Source organism: Hyperolius riggenbachi, chromosome 7, assembly GCF_040937935.1.
Source record: "Hyperolius riggenbachi isolate aHypRig1 chromosome 7, aHypRig1.pri, whole genome shotgun sequence".
NCBI classification, from domain to species: Eukaryota; Metazoa; Chordata; class Amphibia; order Anura; family Hyperoliidae; genus Hyperolius; species Hyperolius riggenbachi.
In genome coordinates, this window is record NC_090652.1 from 194827371 (window position 1) to 194854733 (window position 27363).

The 27363-nt window shown below is 44.3% G+C and overlaps 1 long non-coding RNA gene across 1 annotated transcript in view; it reads right to left on the reverse strand.

The window, feature by feature from the left end:
- LOC137524756 (uncharacterized) overlaps nt 1-16808 on the reverse strand; it is a 49648-nt gene extending 32840 nt beyond the window's left edge. The window contains exon 1 of the long non-coding RNA XR_011022773.1: nt 16723-16808. This is a non-coding gene — a long non-coding RNA (uncharacterized lncRNA). The remainder of the gene's footprint in view (nt 1-16722) is intronic.
- Between the last annotated feature and the right edge of the window lie 10555 nt (nt 16809-27363).

The window sequence follows — 27363 nt, forward strand, 5'->3', positions numbered from 1 at the left end:
CAAGCTGTGCTGATGGCCCATCCATCCGATAAAGCTGATAAGCAGCATGACAGATCCAATTTAGTTGGGAAAAGTCAGACACTCTGGCTACAATCCCAGCAGGGGAGCTGACACGTAGCTTGCTGCCCCAAGCTTCAAAAGAGCCTTCACTTAGGAATGACCTGCTGTAAATCCCAGATGTATATCATATTCTATAAACTGCTATATGTGTCATATTTATTGTATTGCCAGGCTGGCAGACCCTCCAAACTAACAGAGCATGATGGGCCCTGTCTGGCGCTGGTTTTGAGAAAGTTTCAGAACATTCTGAGGTAAAGACTGCCAGTTAGGCAGTTCGAAAGTGCCCTGATGATACCACATGGGTCCCACCCCTAATGTTTGGTATCAGGCTGCTGGGTAAATCAAGACAGACCTGAAAATGTTAGTAAATCTGCCCTGACCTGTACGGTTCTGTGAGATAGAGCCCATATATGGTTAGATATGATTTCTGGTCCCCAGGACAAGGGGAAGACTCATCTCACATTCTCTTGGGGTGTATGGCTCCCGCCCTCACTCCCTCCTACTGGATCAGGGGCATAAGAATGACAGAGGAGCCAAACTCAGTGTCCTCCACCTTGGAACACCATCTTGATCACATCTGTGCCAGCTTGAGGATATGCTGGCATCCACCTGGTCTGAACTTTGAACTGAAACAAAAGGAACTCTACAAGTTTTTCCCACAACAGGACATCTTTCCACAAATCCTAAGTATTTTCTCCCTTTTTATTTCATACTGGCTATTAATGTTTCAATAATTGTTGATTTTAATAATTTTCTGTATATATTAATTATTTATAATGCACGTAAATAAAGACTTTATCAAAGTCGTTTACTGTTCCGCTACACCTGCTATTCAGCCATACACAGAAACTGAACTCAGGTCTCTGAGGAGTCGGTACTATTATTGATATCTAGACAGAATACAGCGTGTTTTAACCGTTTTATTTGCAGGATCAGTCAGTCGGTAGGGACCACTGGCCCATACCAGTGGTGGTGGCAGATATACCCTGAAATAGTGTGTAAGTTGTAATTACCGTACCTCACAGGCTCCCTTCTAGTCGGGCTGCTGCCCAAATTCCGTCGATTTCCGTGCACCGATTGCGACCACAGTTTGTCTGTATGCTGAAACCGATTGGAAGGCAAATTGCGTTCCGACCACTAGGGCTCCTGTGACAGTGTTTGGCAGTGGTTGGGATCTGTGTTGTGCTGAAAGTATCTAAGATAGCGCTAGCGCTATCAAGAAACGAAGTAATTCGTTGGTGTAGCTGGAATGCAATATATTTTTTATATATACAGAGAAAATGTGTAGCCAGTACCCCTCCCCAAAAGTTTTATTTTATTTGGCATGGAAATGTCCGGGAACTACAAGAACATGTGCCTGGCGGACCTGAAAAATCTTTGCCAAGCGAGAGGCATTGACGTCAGCCGCAAGAAACAACAGGACCTGGTAACGGACTTGTACAGATGGGATAGCCAGCAACTGCGGGAGCTGGATGTGTCCGCTGAAGCGGATACCAGCCCATCTGACTCACGTCGAGGGGAACCAGAGACTGAAGATCCTGAGCGTACAGAGGTTGAGCAACCTGCGGGAAATGTGGCAACAGTTACGCAGGAGACTGTCAGTGAGGACCCCGATCGCAGAGTTTCTCCGAGTACTCGCCCAGAACCGGCCAGTACTGGAATATCCATTTGTGCTGACCCAGTAATGCAGCAGGCATTACGAAAGCTGATGGACACTGACCTGGAAAAGGACATGCAGTACATGGCGGAGCAAAAGCGAGAGGAATGCCAAGCTACGGAACGGGAGCTCCAACGACAGCATGAGCTAAACATGGCAAAAGTGCAATAGGCCAGCCGGAGTTCGCCGCCCAGCCTCCCTGCTGAAGGAGCATCACCCGTAAGAGCAAAATTTAAATTTGCTAATATTGAAAAAGACACTGACATTGACTTGTTTTTGCGGTCTTTTGAAAAAGCATGCCGTCAGTATCGTCTGTCCCAAGACCAGTGGGCCAGACATCTGACACCTTTGCTGCGCTACAAAGCGCTTGATGCTTTCGCAGAGTTACCTGCGGAGAAAGATAATGATTATGCCGCTATAAAAGACGCTATCATTACCAAATACCAGCTGACGCCAGAAGCCTATCGCAAAAAGTTCAGGTCCTGGCAGAAAAAGTCTTCTGATTCTTACCAAGATGTGGTCAGCAGCTTGCTCACCACACTCCGCCAGTGGACTCTAGGCCTCACCAAAGGGTCTTATGATGTCCTGGAGGACTTGATAGTCCTAGAACAATTTCTGAACATTTGCCCTGCTGATGTACGAAAGTGTGTGCTGGAGTGTAAACCTGCGTCAGCAACTGTCGCTGCAGACCTTGCTGAAACTTTTGCGTCTACCCGGGTGCCTGACACACACAGAACTGCACCATCCAGCTGGAGGGGAGGTCAGCCCAATACCCTGGCAGACTCTCCTGCCCCTGTGAGCCGTCAGCCACAGAGGCCACTCAGCGCAGCTGCTGCACCCAGGCCTGCAGCACCTGAGGGGGTCACCTGTCCCTACTGCCGCCAGCCCGGACACATGAAATTCGACTGTCCGGAGCGGAGGCAGACCCCACCAGCACCTGAATCATCTGTATCACCTGTACCTCACCCACAGCAGAGGCAACCAGCCAGCGAACCACAGCCTGGATCATCAGATTTTGTTCTGTTTGCCCGCGGAAAGGAAATCCGCGACTGAACCAACCAGCAGCACCCTGTTAGAGTGAACGACAAAGTTGTCACCGGATTCCGAGACACCGGAGCTGACATTACGTTAGTTCACTCACACCTTGTGCCAAAGGAGAGCATCAGCTCCAGCCGATCCCTTGCCCTTACTGGAGTAGAGGGCACTCTTTCTCACATTCCCCAAGCTTGGGTGTCCATCGACTGGGGGGTGGGGGTTCAAGAAAGGGTTGTTGGGGTTGTGAAGGATCTCCCAGTCCCTGTGTTGCTGGGGACTGATTTGGGCAAGCTTGTGTCCTACTACGAACCTGCCACAACCGCCTTGTCGCTCACGGAAGGAGACGGACTCTCTGCCCACCAACAGGTACTTTATACACCTGGGGGGGCACCATGGGGAGGTGGGTTGATTGTGCCCAGTTCAAGGGTACCAGGTTCAATAGTGCCTGCTTCAAAGGCACCCGAGTTTGATGCACGAACTGTCTGTCGTGATGATGTAACTGTACCTGAGTTTAATGTACAACCTGTCTGTAATGAAAATGTGTCTATACCTGTCAATGTCATTAATGCATGTGTCAATGATGTGAAGAATGTTGATTATTGTAATGACAATGATGTGCCTAAACTAGCAGTCACCCAGGGTGCTGCCAGAATTGTGGGCTCAGCACTGAACTCCTCGTTCAGTACTGACCCCAGCGAAGAGACCTTTCAGCCGCTGACTTCATGTGTCATGGGCCCACTGGTTGAAACTGACAGTGCTGTACTCACAGCAGCACTACAAAGTGACCCAAGCCTGGAGGCACTCAGGCAGCAAGCCTCTGAGTCCCTCGCAGAAGGGGCCGCTTTCAAGGTGTACTGGGAAGGTGGGAAACTGTACAGTGAGTCTGTACAGTCCCCTACAGGTAAGCCACAAGCGAATACCAAATGGCGCATGGTCCCGAGTGCGTTCAGGGGACATGTGCTGAAATCCGCACATGGTAATCCCCTGACAGGGCACTCGGGTGTCCGCAAGACACTTGCCTGTATTAGGAGACAGTTTTATTGGCCCAGGATGAACAGGGATGTAGCAAACTACTGCAAAGCATGTGCCGTCTGTCAGGAACTGGGAAGGTCCAGGGATTCCCGCGGGGTTCCCTTAGGTCCACAGCCACTTGGCAGGGAAACCCTGCGTGGGCTGGCTGTTGACCTACCCAACCTACTGCCCGTTGTCAGCCGTCCTGGCAGACGCCACATCCGAATGCAGTGGCGCAAACGCCCTGTCCAGAACGGTCCATGTCGGGTCAAGCCTGAGGGTAGCGGACAGCGACCTGTCCAGGTGAACCGAGCCAAAGGCTCCAATAAGTTCTCCCGCCGTACCGGCAGCTCGAGACCCGTCAGCCAGGTTAGCGGCAACGACACACATCTTGCTGATGCATGTCTATCTGCCTTCTCCCCAGGGGGTGCTGTCACGGAACAGCCGTGAGAAACACGGGCGAATTGGAAGGATCCGCGCAGTCCAATTTCTGATCGCTCTCTGGCTAAATTTGTGCAGCCATTGCAGTAATCAGAAACCGACAGATCCAATTTAGTTGGGAAAAATCAGACACTCTGGCTACAATCCCAGCAGGGGAGCTGACACGTAGCTTGCTGCCGAAGCTTCAAAAGAGCCTTCACTTAGGAATGACCTGCTGTAAATCCCAGATGTATATCATATTCCATAAACTGCTTTATGTGTCATATTTTCTGTATTGCCAGGCTGGCAGACCCTCCAAACTAACAGAGCATGATGGGCCCTGTCTGGCACTGGTTCTGAGAAAGTTTCAGAACATTCTGAGGTAAAGACTGCCAGTTAGGCAGTTTGAAAGTGCCCTGATGATACCACAGGGGTCCCACCCCTAATGTTTGGTATCAGGCTGCTGGGTAAATCGAGACAGACCTGAAAATGTTAGTAAATATGCCCTGACCTGTACGGTTCTGTGAGATAGAGCCCATATATGGTTAGATATGATTTCTGGTCCCCAGGACAAGAGGAGGACTCATCTCACATTCTAAGGGGGTGTGTGGCTCCCGCCCTCACTCCCTCCTACTGGATCAGGGGCATAAGAATGGCAGAGGAGCCAAACTCAGTGTCCTCCACCTTGGAACACCATCTTGATCACATCTGTGCCAGCTTGAGGATATGCTGGCATCCACCTGGTCTGAACTCTGAACTTTGAACTGAAACAAAAGGAACTCTACAAGTTTTTCCCACAACAGGACATCTTTCCACAAATCCTAAGTATTTTCTCCCTTTTTATTTCACACTGGCTATTAATGTTTCAATAATTGTTGATTTTAATAATTTTCTGTATATATTAATTATTTATATTGCACGTAAATAAAGACTTTATCAAAGTCGTTTACTGTTCCCCTACACCTGCTAGCAAGCAAAGAAATGACTGGGTCTCCACCTGGATGAATGCAGTTATAGCATAAATTTATTGCACCATAGTGACAGAAAAACACGACGTTTCGGCCAGCAGGCCTTTATCAAGTGTTACAAAACAGAGTAGATACTCACAATTATATATCACACTACATGGTTAAAAGACACGCCTTAAAAGGGCGGGCACATACTTAAAGAACGATTGACCAGAAGATGTATTTAAAGGGCCAGCATAATAAATGGAAACATTTATAAAAAACATTTTAAATTGAATTCATCATTCAGTCCATTGGGTGCTAAAGTACTTAGCTTATTAATCCATCTATGTTCGCGTCTAAGCAAGGATGTTTGTCCGTCCATTCCCTCTGCAATAACGACTTTTTCAAGTACGCACCATCGTAATTCACCAACCATATGATTACAGTCATAAAAATGTTTCCCTATAGGAGAATCAAATTTCTTGTTAGGATCATCCCGGTACTTTCTATATAAACGAATATTGCTTCGGTGTTCGTTAATCCTTACTCTGACCTCACGAGAGGTTTAACCCACATAGCCAATCCCACAGGGGCATTTTAAAAAATAAACTACATTAGACGTAACGCATGAAAAACATCCGTTAATATTAATTCTGTAGCCCCTAGTGGGATGTCTAATGTGGTCACCCTTTATAATGCTGGAACAGTTTTGACAATTCAAACAAGCAAATGTGCCCATTTTTTGTGGCAGGAAAGTGCTTTGACGTATAGTACGTTTCTTAATATCTGCACGCACTAGCTTATCACGTAAGCTTTTTCCTTTCCTGTAGACAAATGATGGGGGGGAGGAAAACACCCTGGACAACAAGGGGTCCGCCTCAATCAATGACCAGTTCTCCAAAATGTTTTTTTTCACCAGGTTTGCATGGTTATCGTACGTGGAAATGAACTGTACTTTCCTAAAATCTTGTACCTTAGCATTTTTCTTTCTTAGATCTTCCCTATCAATTTGTGCAACAGAATGTGCTACATCCTCAACTTCTTTCTTAGCATAACCAGCTTAGCATATAGTGAAATCTTTAACCAATTTTTTTGCTTGCTTAACATAAGCAGCATCGTTAGACGTAATTCGTCTTGCCCGAATGAATTGACTCTTAGGGAGTCCCCGTATCAAGGAACGCAGGTGGCAGCTCGTCGCCAATAAGGCATTATTACGGTCAGTACTTTTTTTAAAATAAATCTGTATGAAATGTTTTTCCATCGAACTGCACATCCACGTCCAAGAAATGCAAATTAGTGGGGTGAAACTCAAGAGTAAACTTAATCGAGTCATGACAACAGTTAATCTCTGAAACGAACATTTTTAGACTTTCCTCACTCCCTTTCCAGCAAAAAAAAAAACAGATCATCAATATAACGGTAATAACTAATTCCAAACCTGCAAAAAAGTTCATTAGCAACAATATATTTTTGTTCAAAATCTGTCATAAAAATATTTGACAACGTTGGTGCATAAGGGGCACCCATTGGCACTCCTTTGACCTGTAAAAAGAAATCATTCTGAACTCTAAAATAGTTAGACTGTAAACATAACGATAAAAGATGTTTCACAAAGGACGTATTCACTCCAGGATCACTGTATAGCATTAAAGCCTCCGAAATGGAGTCCAGGGCATCTATATGCGGTATGTTGGTATATAAGCTGACAATATCCAAACTAACCAGGTAACGGACCCCGTTAGTTTCCATTCCATCCAGGCTTTTCAAAAAAGCAGTGGTGTCTTGTAAACAACGGGGATTGTTCTTTACAATGGGCTGAAGGATGCTATCTATGTATATCCCTAACGGTTCCAATAATGAATTTGATGCAGAAACTATAGGACGTCCAGGGGGATGAATGGGGTCTTTATGGATTTTAGGTAGAGTGTACATTACGGGGACTCTAAAATGTTCCTTCGTCAATGCCCCCTTAAGTGTGTTTGAAATCATCCCATTTTCAACAGCCTCTGTCAAGTAGGTATCTATGCGATCTTTATTCCTCCATGATGGATCCCCTGGAAGAGCTCTATAAGTGTCTGTGTCACTGACCTGTTTTAACAATTCAGATATATATGCATCCTTCTCTTGTACCACCAGGGAGCCTCCTTTATCTGCCTTTTTAAAAATAACGTTTTCCTCTTGTTGTAATCTCTTTAGAGCCTCTCTCTCTTTATATGTCATGTTGTGCATCCTTTTAAATTTACTGTGGCTCCAGTTGCTCTCTAAGATATGCATGACAGTACTTTCAAAAACCTCAAGAGTGGCATTCTGAATAGGGGCATCAGATTTATTCTTCTCCTTTAGTTTTATAGGTAAAGTCTCTGTGTCAGCTGTAGCATTTCTATTTAGGCTGTTTATAGGTTCCTTTAAATGATGCCATACTCTCCATTTTAGTTTACGTATAAACTTATACATATCTACTCTGATATCAAAAATGTCCTGACAGAAATCGGGGACAAAACTCAACCCTTTGTTCAATACAGATAGTTCTTTATGATCAAATTCCCTCGTTGAAATATTAAACACCAACCCAGTATTAGTCTCATCTTTAGAGTTGGTTGTGGCCGTCTGTGAAATGTGTGATGGCCCACCTGCAATATGCATATACTGTAGCCTGGCATCCGCATAGAAATCCCCACATGGAATGGAAAGCCCCTTGTTACTCACGTAATCCGTGTATGTTGTTACCGCTGACGATTGCGGCTCCTGGTGACCCTGCGTGACCGTGGTGATGGAGGAGGTGGGGGCCGCACTGGAACAGCTCTCTCTCGTGCTCTCACTTGCGGCTGATACTTCCGCGTATTGGAACGCTGCACAGCCGCCCGTGCGTCTCCTCCGTCTCCGCCTCCTGTGTCTACGGTGGCTTCCTGGGGAAAAAAACCGCGGTTAGCGCCACCTGGCTGTCCCTGCTCGGACTCCGACTCGGCTGCTTCCTGGCGTCCTCTGTTCCAATAGGAACCTTGCCTAATCCGCCGTTGTGTTTTGCGGATCAGGCTCCATGTGTAAACTTGATTGTTGGCGTAATCCTGTGCATCTCTCTGGAACTTTTGGATCTTTACTTTCAGTGTAAGTTCCTTTGTTTCCTTAATTAGCTCATCAAGCTTAACTTTAAATTGCGCATATTCTGCAATAGTGTCCTTGGCTAGTAATTCATTCTTTAAACGATCTATTTCAGATTTCATGCCATCAATCTTAGGATGTAAATGCTGTATTGTGAGGTACATTAAGTCCATCGAGCATTTATTAAGGATGCCATTCCATTTTTTTTTATAAATTCTGGGTCATCTTTGCAAAAAATAGGCGTTAGTGTTACCCGAAGCCCCCTTGGGATTCTTTCCACTCGTAAGTACTCTGTGAGAGTGGACACATGTAAAGATAGATTGACTTCTTTTAATGCCAAATTTTCGATCTGTTTCTTTAAACTCTCAATCGGGTCAGAGTCTTCAGAGGTGAATGTGTAGCAACCCGATCCACCCAATGCCAGAATGGCCAAACGTTCATCATCAGAAAAACTATGGTACTCGATGTGAGACTTTACTTCAGATGTCGCATCATCCTGCGACATGTCTGTGACAAATCTTGGGACCAGGAGCTCCAAAGGGCCTAGGATCCAATCGCAATCCAATGGAGGGAACAGCAATCCCTGGAGCTCAACTGTGTAGATGTATAAGCCAGGGAGTCGACCAGTCCACACCCGGATCCTTAAGGGTGTCACAATCCACAGTAGCAAGCAAAGAAATGACTGGGTCTCCACCTGGATGAATGCAGTTATAGCATAAATTTATTGCACCATAGTGACAGAAAAACACGACGTTTCGGCCAGCAGGCCTTTATCAAGTGTTACAAAACAGAGTAGATACTCACAATTATATATCACACTACATGGTTAAAAGACACGCCTTAAAAGGGCGGGCACATACTTAAAGAACGATTGACCAGATGATGTATTTAAAGGGCCAGCATAATAAATGGAAACATTTATAAAAAACATTTTAAATTGAATTCATCATTCAGTCCATTGGGCGCTAAAGTACTTAGCTTATTAATCCATCTATGTTCGCGTCTAAGCAAGGATGTTTGTCCGTCCATTCCCTCTGCAATAACGACTTTTTCAAGTACGCACCATCGTAATTCACCAACCATATGATCACAGTCATAAAAATGTTTCCCTATAGGAGGGGCATTTTAAAAAAATAAACTACATTAGACGTAACGCATGAAAAACATCCGTTAATGTATTTTTTAAAATGCCCCTGTGGGATTGGCTATGTGGGTCAAACCTCTCGTGAGGTCAGAGTAAGGATTAACGAACACCGAAGCAATATTCGTTTATATAGAAAGTACCGGGATGATCCTAACAAGAAATTTGATTCTCCTATAGGGAAACATTTTTATGACTGTGATCATATGGTTGGTGAATTACGATGGTGCGTATTTGAAAAAGTCGTTATTGCAGAGGGAATGGACGGACAAACATCCTTGCTTAGACGCGAACATAGATGGATTAATAAGCTAAGTACTTTAGCGCCCAATGGACTGAATGATGAATTCAATTTAAAATGTTTTTTATAAATGTTTCCATTTATTATGCTGGCCCTTTAAATACATCTTCTGGTCAATCGTTCTTTAAGTATGTGCCCGCCCTTTTAAGGCGTGTCTTTTAACCATGTAGTGTGATATATAATTGTGAGTATCTACTCTGTTTTGTAACACTTGATAAAGGCCTGCTGGCCGAAACGTCGTGTTTTTCTGTCACTATGGTGCAATAAATTTATGCTATAACTGCATTCATCCAGGTGGAGACCCAGTCATTTCTTTGCTTGCTACTGTGGATTGTGACACCCTTAAGGATCCGGGTGTGGACTGGGCGACTCCCTGGCTTATACATCTACACAGTTGAGCTCCAGGGATTGCTGTTCCCTCCATTGGATTGCGATTGGATCCTAGGCCCTTTGGAGCTCCTGGTCCCAAGATTTGTCACAGACATGTCGCAGGATGATGCGACATCTGAAGTAAAGTCTCACATCGAGTACCATAGTTTTTCTGATGATGAACGTTTGGCCATTCTGGCATTGGGTGGATCGGTTCGCTACACATTCACCTCTGAAGACTCTGACCCGATTGAGAGTTTAAAGAAACAGATCGAAAATTTGGCGTTAAAAGAAGTCAATCTATCTTTACATGTGTCCACTCTCACAGAGTACTTACGAGTGGAAAGAATCCCAAGGGGGCTTCGGGTAACACTAACGCCTATTTTTTGCAAAGATGACCCAGAATTTATAAAAAAATGGAATGGCATCCTTAATAAATGCTCGATGGACTTAATGTACCTCACAATACAGCATTTACATCCTAAGATTGATGGCATGAAATCTGAAATAGATCGTTTAAAGAATGAATTACTAGCCAAGGACACTATTGCAGAATATGCGCAATTTAAAGTTAAGCTTGATGAGCTAATTAAGGAAACAAAGGAACTTACACTGAAAGTAAAGATCCAAAAGTTCCAGAGAGATGCACAGGATTACGCCAACAATCAAGTTTACACATGGAGCCTGATCCGCAAAACACAACGGCGGATTAGGCAAGGTTCCTATTGGAACAGAGGACGCCAGGAAGCAGCCGAGTCGGAGTCCGAGCAGGAACAGCCAGGTGGCGCTAACCGCCGTTTTTTTCCCCAGGAAGCCACCGTAGACACAGGAGGCGGAGACGGAGGAGATGCACGGGCGGCTGTGCAGCGTTCCAATACGCGGAAGTATCAGCCGCAAGTGAGAGCACGAGAGAGAGCTGTTCCAGTGCGGCCCCCACCTCCTCCATCACCACGGTCACGCAGGGTCACCAGGAGCCGCAATCGTCAGCGGTAACAACATACACGGATTACGTGAGTAACAAGGGGCTTTCCATTCCATGTGGGGATTTCTATGCGGATGCCAGGCTACAGTATATGCATATTGCAGGTGGGCCATCACACATTTCACAGACGGCCACAACCAACTCTAAAGATGAGACTAATACTGGGTTGGTGTTTAATATTTCAACGAGGGAATTTGATCAGAAAGAACTATCTGTATTGAACAAAGGGTTGAGTTTTGTCCCCGATTTCTGTCAGGACATTTTTGATATCAGAGTAGATATGTATAAGTTTATACGTAAACTAAAATGGAGAGTATGGCATCATTTAAAGGAACCTATAAACAGCCTAAATAGAAATGCTACAGCTGACACAGAGACTTTACCTATAAAACTAAAGGAGAAGAATAAATCTGATGCCCCTATTCAGAATGCCACTCTTGAGGTTTTTGAAAGTACTGTCATGCATATCTTAGAGAGCAACTGGAGCCACAGTAAATTTAAAAGGATGCACAACATGACATATAAAGAGAGAGAGGCTCTAAAGAGATTACAACAAGAGGAAAACGTTATTTTTAAAAAGGCAGATAAAGGAGGCTCCCTGGTGGTACAAGAGAAGGATGCATATATATCTGAATTGTTAAAACAGGTCAGTGACACAGACACTTATAGAGCTCTTCCAGGGGATCCATCATGGAGGATTAAAGATCGCATAGATACCTACTTGACAGAGGCTGTTGAAAATGGGATGATTTCAAACACACTTAAGGGGGCATTGACGAAGGAACATTTTAGAGTCCCCGTAATGTACACTCTACCTAAAATCCATAAAGACCCCATTCATCCCCCTGGACGTCCTATAGTTTCTGCATCAAATTCATTATTGGAACCGTTAGGGATATACATAGATAGCATCCTTCAGCCCATTGTAAAGAACAATCCCCGTTGTTTACAAGACACCACTGCTTTTTTGAAAAGCCTGGATGGAATGGAAACTAACGGGGTCCGTTACCTGGTTAGTTTGGATATTGTCAGCTTATATACCAACATACCGCATATAGATGCCCTGGACTCCATTTCGGAGGCTTTAATGCTATACAGTGATCCTGGAGTGAATACGTCCTTTGTGAAACATCTTTTATCGTTATGTTTACAGTCTAACTATTTTAGAGTTCAGAATGATTTCTTTTTACAGGTCAAAGGAGTGCCAATGGGTGCCCCTTATGCACCAACGTTGTCAAATATTTTTATGACAGATTTTGAACAAAAATATATTGTTGCTAATGAACTTTTTTGCAGGTTTGGAATTGGTTATTGCCGTTATATTGATGATCTGTTTTTTTGCTGGAAAGGGAGTGAGGAAAGTCTAAAAATGTTCGTTTCAGAGATTAACTGTTGTCATGACTCGATTAAGTTTACTCTTGAGTTTCACCCCACTAATTTGCATTTCTTGGACGTGGATGTGCAGTTCGATGGAAAAACATTTCATACAGATTTATTTAAAAAAAAGTACTGACCGTAATAATGCCTTATTGGCGACGAGCTGCCACCTGCGTTCCTTGATACGGGGACTCCCTAAGAGTCAATTCATTCGGGCAAGACGAATTACGTCTAACGATGCTGCTTATGTTAAGCAAGCAAAAAAATTGGTTAAAGATTTCACTATACGTGGTTATGCTAAGAAAGAAGTTGAGGATGTAGCACATTCTGTTGCACAAATTGATAGGGAAGATCTAAGAAAGAAAAATGCTAAGGTACAAGATTTTAGGAAAGTACAGTTCATTTCCACGTACGATAACCATGCAAACCTGGTGAAAAAAACCATTTTGGAGAACTGGTCATTGATTGAGGCGGACCCCCTGTTGTCCAGGGTGTTTTCCTCCCCCCCATCATTTGTCTACAGGAAAGGAAAAAGCTTACGTGATAAGCTAGTGCGTGCAGATATTAAGAAACGTACTATACGTCAAAGCACTTTCCTGCCACAAAAAATGGGCACATTTGCTTGTTTGAATTGTCAAAACTGTTCCAGCATTTTAAAGGGTGACCACATTAGACATCCCACAAGGGGCTACAGAATTAAAAATAATGGATATTTTTCATGCGTTACGTCTAATGTAGTTTATTTTTTAAAATGCCCCTGTGGGATTGGCTATGTGGGTCAAACCTCTTGTGAGGTCAGAGTAAGGATTAACGAACACCGAAGCAATATTCGTTTATATAGAAAGTACCGGGATGATCCTAACAAGAAATTTGATTCTGCTATAGGGAAACATTTTTATGACTGTGATCATATGGTTGGTGAATTACGATGATGCGTACTTGAAAAAGTCGTTATTGCAGAGGGAATGGACGGACAAACATCCTTGCTTAGACGCGAACATAGATGGATTAATAAGCTAAGTACTTTAGCGCCCAATGCACTGAATGATGAATTCAATTTAAAATGTTTTTTATAAATGTTTCCATTTATTATGCTGGCCCTTTAAATACATCTTCTGGTCAATCGTTCTTTAAGTATGTTAATGGAGAAGAGAAAAAGCGTGCACCTTCCGTCTTGGAATATTCGTGTCTTTTATTGCAGTAGTGAAGATAACATCATTGGACTCTATGTGGTAGTCAAAATAATACTTAACATACCATTTTGTAGAACGGTGGAGGTAGAGGAGGTGGGTGGCGGGTGCGGATGGCGGAGAGCGACGGCCGTTTCGTGTCTCAAGGACACTTGGTCACGCTGCGTTCCACCTGGAAGTATGTGCCCGCCCTTTTAAGGCGTGTCTTTTAACCATGTAGTGTGATATATAATTGTGAGTATCTACTCTGTTTTGTAACACTTGATAAAGGCCTGCTGGCCGAAACGTCGTGTTTTTCTGTCACTATGGTGCAATAAATTTATGCTATAACTGCATTCATCCAGGTGGAGACCCAGTCATTTCTTTGCTTGCTACTGTGGATTGTGACACCCTTAAGGATCCGGGTGTGGACTGGTCGACTCCCTGGCTTATACATCTACACAGTTGAGCTCCAGGGATTGCTGTTCCCTCCCCTACACCTGCTATACAGCCATACACAGAAACTGAACTCAGGTCTCTGAGGAGTCGCTATTATTATTGATATCTAGACAGAATACAGCGTGTTTTAACCGTTTTATTTGCAGGATCAGTCAGTCAGTCGGTAGGGACTACTGGCCCATACCAGTGGTGGTGGCAGATATACCCTGAAATAGTGTGTAAGTTGTAATTACCGTACCTCACAGGCTTCCTTCTAGTCGGGCTGCTGCCCAAATTCCGTCGATTTCCTGCACCGATGGCGACCACAGGTTGCATGGTCTGTGTGCTGAAACCGATTGGAAGGCAAATTGCGTTCCGACCACTAGGGCTCCTGTGACACATGGTTGAGAATTGCTGGGTTAAAGACTCACCTCCTCCAATCGCTTGATGTCCTGTCTGTCATCTGAGGCGGCCATAAACTCTCTGATTTTCCTGCATTAAGCTCTGCATATCGGTAAAGCACAGGAGGGGGGTCCAAGGAGAGGGATGAAGGAAAGAAGTTGCTTCCCACCACCCTCTCCCTTGTGCTAACAGCTTGTCTAGACTCCTGATTCTGTCCAGGCCCATCAGTACTAATTCTACTGCCCTGATTGCGGCCCTGCCTCACATTAAACTACAGAGCAATACTGTAGTATGCGATTAAAAGGTACCACTTGCTCTACACCAATGGAGGGTTGCCATATTTCTTTGTTGCCTACCACTTTTTCATTGCATCAAGCTATAAAGCGCAGCGTTTTGTAGACTCCTATAAGAAGCTGGCATATGCACATTTATTTACATTACAAAATTCATACTCAACCTAAAGTGTACCCGAGGATACATGTGACATGATGAGATAAACGTAAATGTACAGTGCAAAATATATTAATAACCAGGCTGTTTTACTTTGCTGCCTGAAAAAAGTTAATTTTTAGGCATGGAAGTGAAAGCTTCTGTCTTGTCTGTACCTTGTTGGGAATATAGTAAACATCACAGATAAGCAAATTACAGTCATTAAAGTTTTCCTGGCAGAATACAACTTCTGAGAGCAGAGGGGGATAGCAAAAGGTCAAAAGTTCATGTCTTTTCATTTAGAGACACTTAAAGAGGAACTCCAGTGAAAATAATGTAATAAAAAAGTGCTTCATTTTTACAATAATTATGTATAAATGATTTAATCAGTGTTTGCTCATTGTAAAATCTTTAGTCTCCCCGATTTACATTCTGACATTTATTACATGGTGACATTTTTACTGTGGGCAGGTTATGTAGCTGCTGCTAGCTGTTTTGGCTGTTGGAGACAGCTGTAAACAGCTATTTCCTGTCTGTGAACCTTGTTACATTGTGGCAAACTGTCAAAAGTACCGCGGTCTTCAGAGCTTCTTGTAGGAGGGGTTTCACCACAATATCAGTCATACAGCGCCCCCTGATGGTCTGTTTGTGAAAAGCAATAGATTTCTCATGTAAAAGGGGGTATCAGCTACTGATTGGGATACAGTTAAATTCTTGGTTGGAGTTTCTCTTTAAAGGGAACCTTAACTGAGAGGGATCTGGAGGTTTCCTTTTAAACTATACCAGTTGCTTGTTAGTCCTGCTGATCTCTTTGGCTGCAGTAGTGGCTAAATCACACACCTGAAACAAGCATGCAGCTAATCCAGTGTGACTTCAGTCAGAGCACCTGATCTGCATGCTTGTTGAGGGGCTGTGGCTAAAAGTATTAGAGACAAAGGATCAGCATGAGAGTCAGGCAACTGGTTATATTTTAAAAGGAAAAATCCCTATCCTTCTCAGCCTAGGTTCCCTTTAGGCCTCGTTCACATCATTTAGCGCAGATGGCTGTGCGATCGGAACGCAACGCGTCCAATCGCACGCCATCTGCGCTCCTATGCGCTGCGCTGCAGATCCCATTCATTACAATGAATGGGATCTGCGCTGCGATTCCCAAAAATGCGTGCAGTACGCGATAGCGCAATCGATGGGAACGGTAGAAGGGCTGTCTATGCCCTTCTACCGTTCTTGCGTGTCGCACACTATGCGCGCTGCCAAAATGCGCACGGCAGCGCGTATAGTCTGAACGAGGCCTTAATAGGCTGGCACTGAGCAGAGACACCAGAACATTCAATCCATACACATGTTTATGCCATCAGTTGTTCAATCGAAATTTTCTGAGACAATGCATCAAAATGCGACGGAACAACAGGAACTAATGCCAAACACTTTTCCATATGCCTCCATGGCAGCATACGTATGGGTTAAGCCCCACCCCTACCAATTAACAGTACCTTAGCTATAAAATAAAGTGACCCCTAGCGAGCAGCATTCTCATTTTTGTCCTCACCTCCGAACAGGTTCCTTAGTGTTTCATCGCTATTTATTTTTATTTTACTCTTACCTCGCCGACATTCCTGTGGTGCTCCGGCCAGGTTCAGCCTCTCCTGGTTGCAGCCCTGTTGTTCTTGGTTAAAATGTCATATTATTCAGGGACCCTATATCTGGGATGATGGTGGGAGCCTGATCTAAATGATCTTTTCCCCCCTTTATGGCTGCTCTGCATGACTTAAACAGGAACTGTCACAAAAATCTTAAAATGTAAAACACATACAAATAAGAAATACATTTCTCTCAGAGTAAAATGAGCCATAAACTACTTTTCTCCTATGTTGCTGTCACTTACAGTAGGTAGTAGAAATCTGACATTACTGACAGATTTTGGACTAGCCCTTCTTCTCATAGGGGGATTCTCAGGGTTTTCTTTATTTTTAAAAGCACTTAGTGAATGGCAGTTGCTCCGTCCAACTGCCAAATAAGTGTGCAGCGAGCAGGGAGGCTGGCCAGCATCTTTGTATAAATCTTTTTCAGGGAATGCCTTTATAAAGAATAAAGACCATGCTGAGAATCCTCTATGGAGAGATGGACTAGCCCAAAACCTGTTAGTAATGTCAGATTTCTACTACTTCCTGTAAGTGACAGCAACATAGGAGAAAAGTAATTTATGGCTCATTTTATTCTGGGAGAAATGTACTTCTTTTTTGTATGTGTTTTAAGTTTTAAGATTTTCATGACAGTTCCTCTTTAAATATGATTGCAGAGCCCAGTGTGATCCCTCTCACCTTTTTTTCTTCCTGTCTGCTGTTGCACAGGTCGGTGGAGCATAGTTCAGCTTATCCTGCTGAGTGTTCAGTGTGAACCTTCTCACCTGTTTCTCTTCCTCTGTCTGCTGACTGCTCAGGCTCCATTTATGTGAGGCATGGTTCAGCCTCTCCAGGTCCTGAAGCGTCTGCCTCCTTCCCCTGTCTCACACTGAAAGACTCTGAAGCACATGGCTAAGTGTGCATTCCAGCTTGGAATGCACAGCCATCAGACCAGGAAGTGATTGCAGTGACTGCTCTCCAATCCCTGCTCTGGACACAGCAGAGTTCACAGCCTCCTCAAAGCTGAACTCTCCTCCCCCTCCTCTCACAAGCAGGCTGGATACACACAGGACTCCATGCTGGCTGCAACACTACCTCCCTCTCTGTCTGCTGTAAAGGCACTGTTATTTGCTGTCCCTCTGATGTAATGCTTCTCAGGCTGCAGGAGGAGGTAAGTTAGTCATAGTATCTTGGAAGCTCTATGTACTATATTTTATCATCTGCCATTCTCATTATATACAGTTATATGAACAGTATTGTGTGCTATGTGCAATATAAATAACATAGCATTCCTTGCATGAAAGTATTATTTGATTTCTTATCCTTCTGCTACGCTTCATGTACCTCCTATCTTACTTATTTCATCTCTTGCAGTCCGTTGGACTGCATTTTGGATCACACTGTGCCAGAAACAGATAATTCTAAGGTCAATAGGTAAGAGTCATAGAGATAAGTGACCCCGCTTTTCTACAAAAAAGAGCACGCTGTCCATGAATGGGCTGTACTTTTTTATATACAGCGCCAAGAAGAAAAGAACAAAGGAGGGCAAGTTCCCACCACAGTACTAGGACATTAGTTCCTTATGTTATCAATTGAGATCCTACTTTAGATCTCTATATCATCACTCAAAATCCTGCTCAAGGAGCAGATAACTAATCCGCGTGGAACATAGAGGATTAGGTCCCCATTGAAGGCACCATAGCCCCCCAGATTTCTGGGCTTGTGGTGACAGAACCATGCCAGGGAAATCAGTAAAGTAGATCTGATTCCACCAGATGGCAAAAGAGCCAGAGTTAAATCAGATACACAGATCCCAGATGATAGAGTAGTCTGTCCAGGTATCAATGGAATCCTATGTAGGCCCTTTGGTCCCCAAGCATCCTCCCAGCAAATCAATGAAGATGCTGAATATCTTCAATCCTCTACGGGAGTGAGAGTGAGCATTAAGATATCTGTCTTTTATTTCTCCTTTATCCAAACCATCTGTGAAGCCATCGACTGGGAAGAGGAAACCCTTCTCCAGGCTTAAAGAAAGGTCTGAAATAATTCTCATTCCCCTTTCCAATCTTGAAAGAGATCGAAGAAATAAAGATGAATGGGAAAAGGTAAGGAGAAAGTCTTCCTGAAAAAGCAGACTTTCCAAACATCATCCTTTTTCTTCAAGAAAATTCTCCAGTCCTAGGGTTCGCTTCCATGGTGGACATGTCAGTCTTGCGTCTTGCACACCATGTAACGTTAAAAATTTTGATTACTTTTTAAGATGTCCTAGACCATAAACTTGATATAGATTTAAAGATGGTGTATATCACTACTGGAGGGGCATGTAAACCAGCCCTGGCTCTATCTTCGGTTTCCACGGAAGTGGACAAGGATACTAATTCTATCCTGGCAGCTTAGAGAACTTTCATATTGTCTCTAAGTTTATTAGGGAATCGGCAGATTTTGTCCAGTCCACTTTACACGCCAGGCTTTTTGCCATGACAGTGAATTGAGCCTGTTCTGGTCTGCTGATCCCAGCTTCCAACAAAATGAGTTTAAAATTCTGTTTGATGGAAGGAATCTTTTTAGTAACAAGGTGGATCTGGCAACCAACAGTCACCAGGGCAAGGCTGGTATTATACCACAGGAGAGAAGACAATGCGGAAGGAAAGGCCAGACATTCTGAATCGGTTTTAGAACACAAGACTAAGACACATGGTCTTACAGACCAGACCATAGGAATTGGCAAACTTCATATGCTAATTTCCATAAGCCCACAAAGCAGTCAGTACAAAGTCCTATTGACAATTCTGAAGTCCAGATAGTAGCTGCAAGACTTCAGCAGTTCCATATTATCTAGACAAAAACAATAAAGGACGAGTGGGTCACATATACAGAGTGGTTCGGTTTTTCTTGGATGTGCAAGTTCACTCCACCACTCAGTCACTTTGTCTTTACAAAGACATGCTCTTTTACATTCATGACTCATTGCAGAAAACAGCTGTTACATTTGTTCCAGAAGAGGAGTGCTTTCAGGAAGTCTACTCTCCTCTCTTCATTGTAAAGAAGTCAGCTAATCTGTGTTCAGTACTGGAACTGAAATTCCTAAATCTTCATCTTTCTGAAAACATTCAAGATGGAGTTACAACAAATGAATGGACCAGCCATTCCAACTGGATATATTCAATAGACTTGGTAGATGCCTCTCCATACATTAATTATTTCAAACTTCCATCCACCATGCAGTTGGTAACATTCTTCTCCAGTAACCATCCTCCTTCTCGACATTATCACAGCCATGACAACCTTTTTTGGTACTAGTGCATCTGGTGGCTCAGTTGAGAAAGCAAAATTTAGGACTTTATCAATACTTAAAAAATCTTTTGTTGCTAGCCTCAGATCACAAGGCTCTACTTTGTTATTAACAGGCTTGTTATTAACTTGGCTGGTTAACAAACAAGGAGGAAAGTCACCTCACTCCTGAGGACCTAATCTTTCCCGGAGCAAGATTCCAATCTCATCTATATTCAATGCAGTAACCAGAGGATACAATTGCTACCATAAGGTCGCGAGACTACAGGGAGTGCAGAATTATTAGGCAAGTTGTATTTTTGAAGAATAATTTTATTATTGAACAACAACCATGTTCTCAATAAACCCAAAAAACTCATTATTATCAAAGCTGAATATTTTTGAAAGTAGTTTTTAGTTTGTTTTTAGTTTTAGCTATTTTAGGGCGATATCTGTGTGTGCAGGTGACTACTACTGTGCATAATTATTAGGCAACTTAACAAAAACAAATATATACCCATTTCAATTATTTATTTTTACCAGTGAAACCAATATAACATCTCAACATTCACAAATATACATTTCTGACATTCAAAAACAAAACAAAACAAATCAGTGACCAATATAGCCACCTTTCTTTGCAAGGACACTCAAAAGCCTGCCATCCATGGATTATGTCAGTGTTTTGATCTGTTCACCATCAACATGGCGTGCAGCAGCAACCACAGCCTCCCAGACACTGTTCAGAGAGGTGTACTGTTTTCCCTCCTTGTAAATCTCACATTTTATGATGGACCACAGGTTCTCAATGGGGTTCAGATCTGGTGAACAAGGAGGCCATGTCATTAGTTTTTCTTCTTTTATACCCTTTCTTGCCAGCCACGCTGTGGAGTACTTGGACGCGTGTGATGGAGCATTGTCCTGCATGAAAATCATGTTTTTCTTGAAGGATGCAGACTTCTTCCTGTACCACTACTTGAAGAAGGTGTCTTCCAGAAACTAGCAGTAGGACTGGGAGTTGAGCTTGACTCCATCCTCAACCCGAAAAGGGCCCACAAGCTCATCTTTGATGATACCAGCCCAAACCAGAACTCCACCTCCACCTTGCTGGCGTCTGAGTTGGACTGGAGCTCTCTGCCCTTTACCAATCCAGCCACGGGCCCATCCATCTGGCCCATCAAGACTCACTCTCATTTCATCAGTCCATAAAACCTTAGAAAAATCAGTCTTGAGATATTTCTTGGCCCAGTCTTGACGTTTCAGCTTGTGTGTCTTGTTCAGTGGTGGTCGTCTTTCAGCCTTTCTTACCTTGGCCATGTCTCTGAGTACTGCACACCTTGTGCTTTTGGGCACTCCAGTGATGTTGCAGCTCTGAAATATGGCCAAACTGGTGGCAAGTGGCATCTTGGCAGCTGCACGCTTGACTTTTCTCAGTTCATGGGCAGTTATTTTGCGCCTTGGTTTTTCCACATGCTTCTTGCGACCCTGTTGACTATTTTGAATGAAACGCTTGATTGTTCGATGATCACGCTTCAGAAGCTTTGCAATTTTAAGAGTGCTGCATCCCTCTGCAAGATATCTCACGATTTTTGACTTTTCTGAGCCTGTCAAGTCCTTCTTTTGACCCATTTTGCCAAAGGAAAGGAAGTTGCCTAATAATTATGCACACCTGATATAGGGTGTTGATGTCATTGGACCACACCCCTTCTCATTACAGAGATGCACATCACCTAATATGCTTAATTGGTAGAAGGCTTTCGAGCCTATACAGCTTGGAGTAAGACAACATGCATAAAGAGGATGATGTGGTCAAAATACTCATTTGCCTAATAATTCTGCACTCCCTGTATATTCATTAATCAAGGTGTTGTATACACCTCCTGGGCACTTTGTCATCTACAATTCAGAGGGTAGAATGGGTTCACTGGCACACCTGCCCATTCCAACTAGGGTTTCTCCATCAGTGAAACCACCAGAGTTATTCTCAGACCATCCTTCTCACTCCCACAAGAAGAGACTGTCTGAGGTGGTGGCTAAACACAATCTCAACAACTATTAACCAATCGTTCAGCCATAACTCGTAAAGATGCAAGCATGGTTTGGCATGTCTACAGGTCGTATTAGCCTAGGTAAAATAGTCACAACAAAGCTGCTCGATCCCTTCAATTATACTCAAACTCAGGGTGGACTATATGGTGTTTCAGACCTTCAGCCATCACTGGTATGAGACATCAGTCTTTGATATCAGGTAGCAAAGGGGAACAAGGAGTCTGTTCCCTGTGTTAGAGGTCAGCAATATTATCTCCAGAGCAGAGAGAAATCTCTGCAGCATTATGGCAATTTATCTCATAGGGCCTCAGAACTCTGCGGCAGATTTTCTCAATCACAGGGACTGAGACAATAGCTTGTGGCCACTCAGTAAAAGATATCCAGAGTGATCTGTGACCATTGGGTAGGTGGACCTGATGGCAACCTACATCAACTAAATGCCAGCTCAAGCAGATTGGCCCCCACATTCAAATGCTCAGGGTGCTCTGGCAACACCTGAAAGTTCTGAATTGTCGCTGTTTTTTGTCCTCCAACTCCACTTATCTTCAAAATTCTGAGGAAACTCATCCTAGAACAAGTGGTACTTCTGGAGGTGGTTTCTTTTTTGGCCATGCCAGCCATGAGTCCTTCTAATTTGGAGCCTGAAATTGGAACCTCCTATTCCTCTTCCAGTCAGACCAAACCCCCTGTCCCAGGACCTGTCTCCTCAATCCCTTAATTTAATGGCTTAAGGATTGTGGGAGGAAGCTTAGAGACCTGGGAAACTCAGAATCATTGATAAACACACTGATAAAAGCAGGGAAAACTACCACAAACACCTACTTTAGGATCTGGAAAATATGTTTTTCTCAATTTCTCTGGTAAATAATTTTGATCCAATGGCTCCACAAGCACAACATATTCTTAGCTTGTTCCAGATCGGCCTAGAAAACAATTGGCTAGCACACTCAAAGGTCTGGTGCACACCAAAAACTGCTAGCAGATCCGCAAAATGCTAGCAGATTTTGAAATGCTTTTTCTTCTTTTTCTGCAGCGTTTCAGCTAGCATTTTGTGGTTTTGTGAAGCGTTTTTGGTGTAGTTACATAGTTACATAGTTATTTTGGTTGAAAAAAGACATACGTCCATCGAGTTCAACCAGTACAAAGTAGTAGATTTCATGTATTGTTACAGTAAAGCTGTTACTGAACAGCTACTGTAACAAAAAACGCCTGGCAAACCGCTCTGAAGTGCCGTTTTTCAGAGCGGTTTGCGTTATTCCTATACTTAACATTGAGGCAGAAACGCATCCGCAATCCAAAATCTGCAGCAGCCCGGGAGTATGCGTTTCTGCAAAACGCCTCCCGCTCTGGTGTGCACCAGCCCATTGAAATACATTACCCTAGCGGATCCGCACCCGCAAGCGGATCGCAAACCGCAGCAGAACCGCTCTGGTGTGCACTAGGCCAAAGTGCAGGTTTCTGCCATCTCTGCTTTGATGGGTCAGTGCTGGGTCTTTAATAGTGCAATTTATGAAGGCTGCCACCAAAAACAAGCATCCTAATTGCAACCTTTTCCAAAGTGGTAACTGCGCAGGTTCTCAATTACCTAGCAAAACATCTTTTTGACCGAGTAGAAGACTGCAGAACTATGCCTCTAGTCGCTATCTCCTCGGCCAAAAGAGTTTCTGAGCTCCAGGGGCTCATTCTTGACATTCCACTCAGAGTAGTTTTGAGACCACTACAGCACTTCACTCTGAAGATTGCCTTTAGGCCTCTTTCACAGTGTGACCTTAAAGTCACACGTTAGAAAATGTTTTAACGTGGACTAACGCACAGCAATAGTAAGTCTGTGCAACATTCACAGTGCACACGTTGCGTTGTGTGTAACGTGTAGCAATATTTAGAAAGTGCTGCATGCTGTGCGTTTAGCAATAAATCTGCTGCATTGTGTGTGTTGCACATGCTCAGTAATGTTTTTTTTTATGTAACGCATGCGCCGTTTTCATTCCATCACTGTGCGACGAAAACGGTGCACCAAACGCAGGGCTAAAGAATGTACTATAACGTCCAAGTTATAGTTTTTCAATGCGTTGCATTAGGGGCACGTTATGCGACCTTAACGTCGCATCAAACGCAACGTCCCACTGTGAAAGAGGCCTTAATCAGGATTGGACAGTGCCATCTTTTATGGGTACAAATTCCTCTGATCTGCATGTTCTAGATGTTGCAAGAACCCTTACAGCCTAGTGAATGTAGCAAGGGAGCTTCAGAAGATCAGAACAGCTCTTTATAATTCCATCAGGTCTGAGAAAGAGCCAGCTGACATCAAAAGATCTCTTAATGGCTCAACTGAATCAACAAAGCCTCTTATTAAAGGGAACCAGAGACGTTGGGGGAAAGGGTTTATACATACCTGGGGCTTCCTCCAGCCCCATAAGCCTGGATCGCTCCCACGCCGCCGTCCTCCGCTGCCTGAATCCGCCGGTACCGGGTCCCGTCATTGCCGCGAGTCGGCCGGCGGACGCGGCCAATTCTCCGCATCACAGGGGCTCCCTCCATATACCTACGCGTGCGGCTGCATACTGCGCAGCCGCATGCGTAAGGGTATGGAGGGAGCCCCTGTGATGCGGACAATAGGCCGCGTCCGCTGGAAGTGACGGGGCCCGGTACCGGCGATACAGGAAGCGGAGGATTGCGGCGTGGGAGCGATCCGTGCTTATGGGGCTGGAGGAAGCCCCAGGTATGTATAAAACCTTTTGCTATTTTTTCCCTATCCTTCCTCTCTGGTTCCCTTTAAGGCTAGCCCATTATCAGGGTTATTTACCTAGTCCCTCTGGGTGGCATCACAGTGCACTCTTCTCAGGGCACAGCTGTCCCCCTGTGCCACCTTCGCTATCCGGGCAAAGATTTGCCAGGCTGCCAACTGGTCCTCTTTCCATACTTTCATTGCCCATTTCAGAGTCAATACAGCAGCCTCCGCTTCAGTTGAATTTAGAAAGAAACTTATTTTTGAATCTGTTAAAGCCTTAGGCCCCGTTCACACTTGCGGTTCTCTGCCAAACGGACCAGATGACCTGACCGGATCCGGATCGGAACCGTACGGTTCTGATCCGGATCCGATCCGGTCAGTTTGCATCAAGTGTTCATCAGGATGCGATCCGGATCCGTTTGGCAAAAGATAGTAGAAATAGAATAAAAATGTTGGGGTCTGGGAGGTCAGGAGAAGGTGGACCTGTGGAATCAGGCCCTCCGCTGTTTAGCACTCACCTCCACCTCCGACATACTGCCAACATCTCCAGCACGTTTAAAGTCACTGCTGCTCCACTCCAAAATGCTTGCCCATGTGTCCCCATCCAAAATCGCCGCTACAATACGCATAGGAAGTGGGGTAGAACATCCGGATTTTATAGCCAGTGTGTTGTGCGCTCTCCGGTTCTCATTGGTTTGTATTGGCCGGATGGTGCAGTCCGGCTCCGCTCCGGATACGTCTGCCGGTGGAGCCGGACCAAAAAATAGCGCATGTTGGGTCTTATGCCGGAGTCCGGATCCGGTCCGGACGAAACGGACGCATGTGAACGGACGCATAGACTTTCATTGCTATGCCGTGCGTCCGTTCCGTCCGTTCCGCATGCGGTCCGGCTCCGGCACGGCGATTCAGGACGGCGACCGCTAATGTGAACCGGGCCTAAATTGAAATTATTTTTGGTCAGCAAGTCTTGTCCCTCCCTTACTTTTTTCTGCTAGTTAAATTCCATTCGTATGCTGCCATGGAGGCATATGGCAAACGGAAAATTTGTATACTCACCTAACGGTAATTTTCTTTTCCATGTGCATCCATGGCAGCATAGGGATTTCCCTCCCTTTCCTTTTGTTCACTTTTTGCTGTTCTCCAGTTCGGCTAGTCAATGAGAATGCTGCTCGCAAGGGGTCACTTTGTTTTATAGCTAAGGTCCTGTTAATTGGTAGGGGTGGGGCTTAACCCATACGTATGCTGCCATGGATGCACATGGAAAGGAAAATTACCGTTAGGTGAGTATACAATTTTTCGTTTTCTGCTCAGTTTCAGAAAAGGCTCTTGCATGTGCTGAATGCACTGTCTGCAGAAGCCTGTATGAACCAGCTCTTAGGCAGCCTTATAAAAAAAAAACAACAACATGAGAACAATTCATGGAAGATAGTGACACTCCATAAATCTAAAATAATAATTCACAGGATCGGTGTTCTCGAGGAGGGTGTGGGAAGCCTCTGGAGGATCCAGAGGCTTCCCTCTACTGAGACAAGTATGTGTCTTTCTCTACTTTTAGTTCCCACCACAGTGTATAGCACCGTTGTATGCAGATTGGTCCCTGCGGCCAATTGCGCCGAATCTGCATGCCCCCCGAACATGTACGCAAGTGATATCAGATGTCACTTGTGTCTGACCCCTCAGTCACATGAACAGTTCCAGACAGGAAGTGCGTAAAGGGATTATGTCACTATGCATAAGGCTGCTTACACACCAAGACGTTGCGTTAGGTGCTACGTTAAGGTCGCATAACGTGCACCTAACGCAAGGCCTGGTGCTATTTGATGTGGACGTCAGAGTGAGCCGCGTTGTGCAGCTCAATCTGGCGTCCGTGATGCCGTGATGCGTACTCTTGGACGCATGCAGCATCACGTGGTCCCGCCGGCCAATCGCCGCACAGAGCGGCCGCACCAGGAAGTAAACACTGCACGTCACAATGTGCAGTGATTATTAATTAGCCATGTGCCCGGCCGCTCTCCCCTCCTCCCCAACATGACTGAGCATGTGCAAACAGTCTAACGCGGCTTAAAGAGAATCTGTACTCTAATATTCTTACAATAAAAAGCATACCATTCTATTCATTATTTTCTCCTGTGCCCCTCTGTGCTGTTTCTGCCACTCTCTGCTGCAATCCTGGCTTGTATTTAACAGTTTTAGGCAGTGTTTACAAACAAACTAACCAGCTTCTAATAGGCTCAGCTAAGCATAGTGTGTGAGTCATTCAGAGTATGCAGGGGGCCTGCAGAGGGTGTGTATCGCTTCTACCAATTACAAGCAGCCCTGCACATTCCACACAATCAAGCTTTAGCCCGACAAACAGGACAGAGGAAAGATACATTGATTTATTACAGAGACAGTGCAGTTAGGAAAGACTGCAGTAAGCCAGAGCAGATTAGAACAGGCATAGGAACTTATAGGATAGAAGAACTAAGGCTGAAAAATTTGTTACAGAGTCTCTTTAAGCCGCTCTAACGCCGTAGCATGCTGCACTTTCACTACAACGTGCAGCGTTACATGTAACGCAACGTGGGCAGTGTGAACAGCCCACTTGTGTTACATTGCTGTGCGTTGGGGGAGCGTTACAGGCTGCACTAACGTGCACCTGTAACGTCCCTGTGTGTAAGCAGCCTAAAGATTGTTCAGGTAACATTGACTCCAACATACTATGGGGTCAATTCACAAAACTTGTCATAAATGACTTATTTTTCTCCTGAATTAATACATATAACCTTTTAGCACATTTATAAGCAAAATAACTCAAACTAAGTTGTTCCTGATTTACTTAATTTCAATATTACTTTTCTTACCCTATATTGTTTTT